This window comes from Falco cherrug, chromosome 3, assembly GCF_023634085.1.
Source record: "Falco cherrug isolate bFalChe1 chromosome 3, bFalChe1.pri, whole genome shotgun sequence".
NCBI lineage: Eukaryota > Metazoa > Chordata > Aves > Falconiformes > Falconidae > Falco > Falco cherrug.
The window spans coordinates 82215759-82224544 of NC_073699.1; positions in this window are offsets into that span (position 1 = coordinate 82215759).

Consider the following 8786-nt stretch of genomic DNA (forward strand, 5'->3'; position numbering starts at 1 on the left):
CATGTTCTAGTAGTTCAAATAAGAGCTATAACGCATCTTTAGATCCCTTCAGTGTAACTAAAATGCTTAGAAAATAATTATTTCATTCTAACACAAGACATCCTCTAAATGACTGAAGCAAGATTGAGATTGACAAAAAGAACTCCAGATACAAATCTCTCTGGAATGGATGAGAAGCTAGATGAGATGCTTTAATCTTTTGCTTTAAGCTAGTTTTTTTGCAAAAGGCTAAGACTTCCACAGAAACATGGTAGTTCCTATGTCAATAAAGTAATAGAAATGCATGACTCTTAGATAAGTAACTACGGAAAGATTTTTACTACAAAATCGATGTGCTTTTATATTTACACACTAATTCATTTTAATGGTAAGCTGAATATTAATATTGATACTTAATACTACTGATTAGCAATACTTCATGTATCAATTCATATACAAATGCATACATTAATTCTGCTACATTATTGCTTAGAGTTGATACATAGGAAAAAGCTAAACTAAACAGCAATGTCAAATATCAAGAACTTCACTCATAGGAGAACTGTTATTAAGCAATTTCTTAGTCCCCTAAATCTCTGGGGTTTGTTCACTATGCAGGCTATAGCTGAGCTTCTTCATTTTGGTGAGTATCAATAAAAAAAAGCTCATTCCTCTTCAGCATGTGCATGCTTCAGATTTAACCTTCAAATGCATGTGAATTAAATCTCTTGTATTATTACCAGCAGATAAAGCCACGGGCCTAATAGCAGACTGTGTAGGAGTAAATTGCCTCTCCTCTGCTCTCTCTGAGCTCTGGTCCTCCCCTTTGCTAAAAGCTGTGCCTTGTCTTCTCTAGGATGAGCTGTGATCTCTTAGGTGCTGGGTGTTTCACAGCAGTAGACTTTTCTGTTCTGAATTTTCAGAGCCTTGCTGACTGCGCTAATTGAAATCAATATGAGTCTACCTATTGACTCAAATGCTTGTCAGATGTTAGCATTCCTTCAGCTTATCAATGACTGGGTCCCATCTTGCATCAGGGTGGTTGTTTTTTTACATGCCCTGGTTGAGTTTTTAAATATCTTGCAAGTACATCTTGTGAACCTAATCCTGAAAGATGTGCCACCTCCAGATAGCATTTTGATCCCATTGAATGCAAAGACTTCCACTTTAATGAATAAAAACAAAAGGTGCAATAAACTTTTATTCCAAATAAGGAAATACAATAACTACAAGTACAGAATTATAATTACAGAGCCTCTAACTTAAAATGTGATACTTACCAAATAAACCGTTTTTCTGAATTACAAGGCTTTTAATATTAGCTTCTTAGTGAGCCACAAGGTCCAGAAAATTGTCTGTAAAACAGACTGACTGTATTATTCAATTGATGTGCCACGTCACTATGCAGGCAATCGTCGCAAAACCCAGCCTACTGCAAGGTCTGTCTCATGAGGGCAGCGGAGGTGAGGGCAGAAGCCTTTGGGATCTGCGCAGTCTCTGCCCCCCACCCCCCGGGGTGCTGCCACACCAGACTTTGGCTAATGGCATGCTTCCCCTGCTTCAGGATTCCCACCCCAATGAGATCTGACTATGTCTGTAAGGACACACGGTGAAGATGAAATTGCAGTAATGGAAGCAGAATAGTTTGACGTATGAAGGAAGAAAAGAATTTTGGATTTGCACACCCTGGTCATCCAGTCAAATCTTGAGAGGTTTTCAATTATTACAGTAGATTCTATTTTATTATAAAGAAGACAAATGCAACACAGTCAGTAAGAGCAGTATATGTTTGAACAAAGACTGGTTGCACCTTGCATTGGGCACAGGTGCCCGGGTGCTGGCCACAGGGAGCTGCAGGGGTGGCATGGCAGGGGCTGCCTCGTGCTGGGCACAGCTGGCTCCAGCTGCTGCAGCGGCCCCACAGCTGAGCCCCGCAGCAGTGCTAGTGGTATCTCTGGGAAAACCCCTGAAAGAAAGGAGTAAGGCAAAAAAATATGTGAAAACCAGCCCTGCAGACACCCCAGAGAAAGCAGGAGGAGGTACTCCAGGGACCCCAGCAGACATTCCATTGCAGCCCCTGCAGAGACCCAGTGCAGCCAGTGTTTCCCCACAGTCCCTGGAAAGAGCCACCCTGGAGCAGATACCCATACCGCAGCCTATGGAAGATGCCACACCACAATAACTGGACAGACTCTGAAGGAACTGCAGGCCATGAAGGACCCACACTGGAGCAGGCTCACCCTGAAGGACTGCAGCCTGTGGGAAGGACCCATGCTGAAGCAGTTCATGAAGGACTGCAGCCTGGGAAGGACCCACAATGGAGCAGGGGGACAGTGTGAGGAGGAAGGACTGGCAGAAAGCAGCTATTATGGTCTGATCACAATCCTCCAGTCCCCATCTCCTGGCACCACTTGACAGGGAGGAGTTGGGATGGAAAGGGGGTGTTTTACTGTTTGCCTTTTTGTTTCTCATTACTAATTTTAATTAACTAATTTTCCCCAAATTGGGTCTGGTCTGCCCATGAAGGTAATTGGTAAATTATCTCCCTGTCTTCATCTCCACCCACAAGCTTTCTCATTCCTGTTCTTCCCATTTTCTCCCTCCATCCCATTGTGGAGGGGGTGAGCAGCCAGGTGGGAGCTTGGCTGTTAGCAAAAGCTAACCCACCACACATTCCTTTACATGAACCGTCAAGAAACAAAGGTATTCCTTCAAGAAAAAAATAATGTCAAGGAAGAAATTGAAACTGTAAAGTATACACCAAGTAATAAAGAAGCCAAAAATCATCACTAATTTTTAAGCTTGTAAAATGGTAATAAATCTGCAAGGGATTTCCCATAGCTTTACATTAATCTGACAGGGTCTTCTCTGTCTCATAGGAATTTATGCTAATGCTGGTTTGTGGTTGGATTAAACAGGAACTAGCTTTAAGAGAAAAGTAAATTTCATTAAATTCAATCACATATTTTCTTCACAGCTCTAAGATAAAAAATCCTGATTTAATATAAATGAAACTTTTTATGACATTCTTCAACAACAAAAACAAGAAACAAAAAACCTCAGAAAATATTTATTAAATAATTGAAAGAGTAACTATTTATGCAGCTCTTAATAATTTATTTTTCACCAAAGTTAGAAATGTTTCTTTTGTGAAGTCTCCAAAATTTTATATTTTTTTCTTAGAATATTCTGGGGGGTTTGCCTGCATGTAAAACCTCATGGAAATCAAGGAAAGCTTTGCACAGCTACAGAAAAGTGAGCAAATTCAAAGACCATGTTCTTGCTTCAGCCTTACAGATAACTCAATACATTGAAGAAGATAATTTTTTTTTCATTCAGATACATGATAATCTGGGGCTAGGGTCTGTGTTGAAAAGTGTATCTTATTCAAATGTAAAAAATTGGGCTTTCACTTTCATCATCTATGTGAAAGGAACAAATTCTACCTCTTATTTTTCTGATGTTGTCTCAGGAACAGGAAGACATTTGTAATTGTTTGTGTATAAGTTTTTGCTTTTTCGAGCAATAACTCCAGCACTATAAATGCAGTCCAGCTCCCCTGACTGGAAGTATAGAAATCCAGCAGACTTTGTTGGGAGATGAACTCTGTTGTAGCAGCCTAACATTTGTATTTAATAAGATGGTCTCTGCTGTGTGTAGTAAATATGAAGTAGCTTATTGACTGTTATTGTGAACCAGTGCTCGGGTGTGGGGGCACCCAGAAAGGCTGTATGATTTTGTTGAAGTAAGACAAAATAAGAAGGTATTTCTTTTCAGTTTTATTACAGCTTTTAAGGTTCATGTTAGTCCCAGGGAACTCATGTTAAGCAAAAGAGAAATTTCTGTGTATCCTTCCCATTGAAACCATTATGTTCCTTCCAGCTATAACACTGAAAATGTTCTTTCTACATCACAAAGGGATATGAAAGGAAATTTTAATAAAAGGATGACCCTTTCAGTAAAAACATCTCTTTTCCCCATGTGCAGCATGTAACACCTGTTATAACCCTATAAAACAAATTATTCTGAATCACTTTGTATGGGAGAGTTACCTTGGGAACAAAATCGTGTACCAGCTGTGTCACAGCCATCACTCAACAATTAGTTGAACGAGTCCTCAAGCAGAAACAATGTCACTTTATCTCACAGGTCAGAGATTTTAGGTCAAAAGAACACAGCTCTGTATTTAATTTTTTAATACTAAGTCAATCCACAGAAAGTTGCAGAGGTACTTATGGGAAAAACAAAGAGGAAATCTTATTCTGTGACATACATATTTAATAAACTGAAACTGACAAAAATGAAATATTGTACTTGTTTACTGAAAAGTATATTTTACTTTCAGTACTGATGAAACAGACTTTCCCTTAAAATGTTACCCAGCTACATGATTAATTGTGTAATAGTCTTATTCTTAAAACATAATAAGACAAAGGCAAGAGGCTTGCTTAGCTTTTGAGTATTCTGTATTTTGAAAAATAAATTTTAATTAATTAAAATGTTAAATAATTTAGGATTTTTTATTAGTAAAACAAATATTGCTAAGACAGCTGAAGCGGTGACTTCACAACATGACATTTGTTGTATTGACCTCAAACTTCTGAAAGCACTGTAGTTTTGCTAATTTACTTATAAAAAGAGCCTGAACAGTGAGCTCAGTAGCAAGGACTTCAGTTTTTCTGAAGGCTTACAGATCTATAACAATTAGCTGAAATTGACCCTTCCCATGTGAACCTTGATGTCTTGGCATGACTACACAATAGGGGTGCAGGGGGGAAGCTGCGATGACTTTTTTCCAATCCTAAGAACAGGGCAGCGCTGACAGGAACAACCACTTGAATTTTTCAAGATAAAAAAAAAAAAAAAGCATCATGATGACAGCCCTAATGGTAATATCACCCATCCAATTATGAGTAACAAATTGCAGTAAATAGAGCCTGGACTCCTGGCCTGAACTTACTCTTAGAAATAGTTTTCTACATTTTCATAAAATTGTAGGAAGAGTTATGCTAGAAGGGACCTCTGGAGGTCTTGCAGAGTCTCCTGATCCAAGCAGACCACAGTTGCTAGCTTTTGTTCTTAACCACTTTGGTAACATATCCTCCCCACCACTATGTTTTTTTGCAAATGACAAAATGGATCAATAAAGGTGGTGCAGCACAAAGTGGAGATGGGTACAAAACACAGGGGTGTGAATAAGAAAATAGGTAGCAGGCAAGTGTTAATCATTTAGCAACCCTGATGACAGAAGAGTGGAGCGTATGAAAACCTCCTAACCAGTTGGCCTCCTAGCAATCTTCTAACAGATGCATGACAACTACCTATGGGAAGCAGGACTTCTTGCATCTCTAGTTTCAGCTTTCCAATTTCAAGCAATGGTCTGGGGATGTGTCGTCACTGTCAGAGGTCACATTCTTCTTTAAATACAGCACTGCTAGTTCAGTGTAGGGCAGATACACCCACCATTCAGATCTGATTTTGACTCAAAGTGTGTATTATCTCAAATGAGGAAACTAGTCACCCGACGCATTTTATACTATTCTTTTGGGTTTCTGGAGGGGTTGGAAATATCAAAAGAGGCTTTTCCATGTGGAAAAGAAACAATAATTTGTTGTTCTTTTAAAATGAGGTTATTATGAAAAAGGTGATAATTTTTTTAAAAGCTGCAGGGCAGAATTGCAGTGATCATTATCAGATCTAATTGTTAATACAATCCTCTGTCTTTCTAAATATCTCTGGATCTGTATATCTGGGTGCTTAAGAAACATTCACATGTAAGATGGTATCCACAGTCTTTTGATTGATAGAAAATATTGCTAAATATCACATATTATTTACAGTGAAAGAAGCAAATAATCTATTACCAAAGAGATAATTTTCTACTAAAAAGCTACAACAAACTTAGGACTAGCTGAGGCTATAAGGGAGGGTTGGGAAAGGATTGTGACTCACATTAGCAAATGTTAAGAGTGAAGTATTCCTCTTAATGAAGGCCTTTTCTGGTTTTCCGGCAAAGGAAAAGACTTCCATTAAGATAAAAGCACAATTTGTGTGTCATTCTAACCTGAAAGAGTTAATATTGGTTTAAAAATCCTGGACATTTTGAAATATCTGACAGAGATGAAAGAAGTGACATGTAGAGGTAAATTTTTATCTGTGATGACCTGTCATGAAATGTATTGAGTACCAGCTGCTGTGAATTTAATTTCAAAGTTGTTTTTGACAGCATGTTCCAATTATATCCTTATTGAAAGGCTAGATTTTTGGTAGATTGACAAGTTTCCTTTTTATTTTTACCTTCTAATGAGCAAAACAATCTGTTACAGTATATTGATCCAGGTTATTTATTTCAGGATATTTAAAATATGGTCTGTTGTCCTTCTCTTCAGATACTTTTACCACCTGCGATACAGCAATAAATATACTTGCATTTGCAAAAATGGGGAGTTTGGGGGGAAGGTTGCTTTTAAGGATTTATTGCTTTTTCTGTGAAAGGAAACTGTTTTAAATAAGAGCTACGGGCTTGTTTTTGTTAGAGGGAGGATTATTCTGTTAGAATATATATTGACCAGACACTTTACCTAGGCACACTAAAGGTTTTCAGCACCCTCAGAAAACACAATAGACTACACAGTCTGCTTAAATGTCATGGATTATGACTAATATTAGGATACCATCAGCATCTGTTGGCCTGGTTCTGAGCAGCACCTGAGGACCTGATTCAGAACATTACTGCTGAAGAGCCATCCCATGACAGCGATCATAACATGTGCAGAGTGTGGGAGCAACAAAGCTGCCCACTGCACCCATTCAGTTTCAAAAGGGCTGCCATCAACAGAAGAGAACTCCAGTGTAGCAAAAGGATGGGAGAAAACAGCCACAAGTAGTAGCAGGGGAAATTTTTACTGGGGTAAAGAAATGTTTACTAAAAGGAGGTTTAAGCACTGCCCAGGGAAGTAATAGAATCACCATCCTCGGAAGTTTTCAGAACCACTCAGGACAAGGCCTTAGCATATAATGTTTGTCCTGATCACTGATTTATTATTTCTGTACCATTTCCAGCTTAGCACAGGGAGTATCAAGAAATTGTACCATGAATCCAATACAGAGATATGAAATTGTTGTAAAGCTTAAGACAGGAATGCTGCAACTGAAGCAGCATAAAACTTTCCAGAATAAAATACATGAGATCAAAATAAGAATGTAGTCCTGAGATAAAAAAATAAAAATGTGCCAGATTGTGATTAATGGTTGTAATCAATGGAGTAGAGTTGATCTGGATAATTCAGCAATGGGGGTTGGGTCTCAACTGTGTTGATGTTAATTACATTATATTTTCATTTAGCTTGCTTTTTGTGTTAAATTAGTAGTGGCACAGGATATTAACACTATTAGAACTAAAGCAGTAACCTAATCAGCTGAATTAGATTATGGCCATAATATGAATTTCCACCTGTGTGAGCATTTGAATTGCCATTCTGTGGAACTCTCAAAAGCAGATTGCAAAAGTACAGCTGTGGCTTTTCAGACCACACATGAATATGTGCACATGCATGTGGAACATCATTAATACTCCAAGACTGTATTGCCTAACATTCTTGTCAGGAAGTATTTCTACAATAATTGTGCCCTCGCCTGTTTATATTGTAGTCTGTATGTTAAAAAGAGGATCACTCAACCTTTTTTTCCTCTAAGCTTGTTCATAGAGTTTTACTTCACATTTTCAACAATCAAAAGATGGACAAAATAATGCAATCACTCTGTTAAGGTAGCAAAGACTCTTGGACAGGCAGGAAGACCAAAACATTTGACATAAATAAGAAGTAAATTCTGTTTGCATGGTAAAACCACATTTTTTTTTTATTCCGATGGGATAACAGGTAGTCAATGTGCATTCAAACTTTAGTAATATATATCATAGATTAGATTTATTGATAATTCTGGAAAGCATGCAGTGTTTTCCATCTGCTCATGTAATGAGAAAGACAATCAGAAAAGCACAAGAACTTACCATATGCTTTGGTTCTAGGAAATGCTGAACACATCCAGCTCCCTTTTAAGTTTAGGATGGTTGGTCAGTGGTTAAAACCTTTGTACCATGGACAAGGAAATAACATTCAAGTTGATGCAAGAAGAAAATAGTAAAGTTTCATCTAATACAGCACCAGCACAGCTGTTAAAATATATGAACTGTTACCCATATGTTCAAAAATTATTGGGAATGGATAAACTGCATAATATAATTTCCATATAAAATAAAAATAAGGGTTTTTTTTTAAAAAAAAACTTGATATGGCTGAATATTTCTGACAGAAGCTTATGGTTGCTTAGCATTAAATAGTATATAGTAACTTCCCTGAATATGATACATGATTTTGTCATCAGTTACCCATCCTTTACAGCTTTCAGCATTCAAAGATGAACACATAAATCCCAGATTATATTTGTCTTTTATTATTCATTATTATAAGTGTCTTTATTTTGCTTTTTGAGAAAAAAATTCTACTGTTACTAAGCTTAGGCATTTTTTCTTCCTAAAAAGTAGTTCTTTTATTTTTGAAGAAGCAGAAGACTGTACACAGACCCCTATAAAAGGAGATGGGATATTGAGTATTATGCAGTTCAGTGCTTGAATGAAATGCACTGAAATTTAATTTGGTTAATTGAATCTATTGCTAGAAAGTAGTTAAATGACTCTAGACTGCTTCCAACAGCAACAAAAAGCATCTCTAGTTATATACTTCTTCAAATTCTGTCAAAGTTAAAATATGTCAGCCAATAGTATATCTCATATCTAGAAAGGTTTT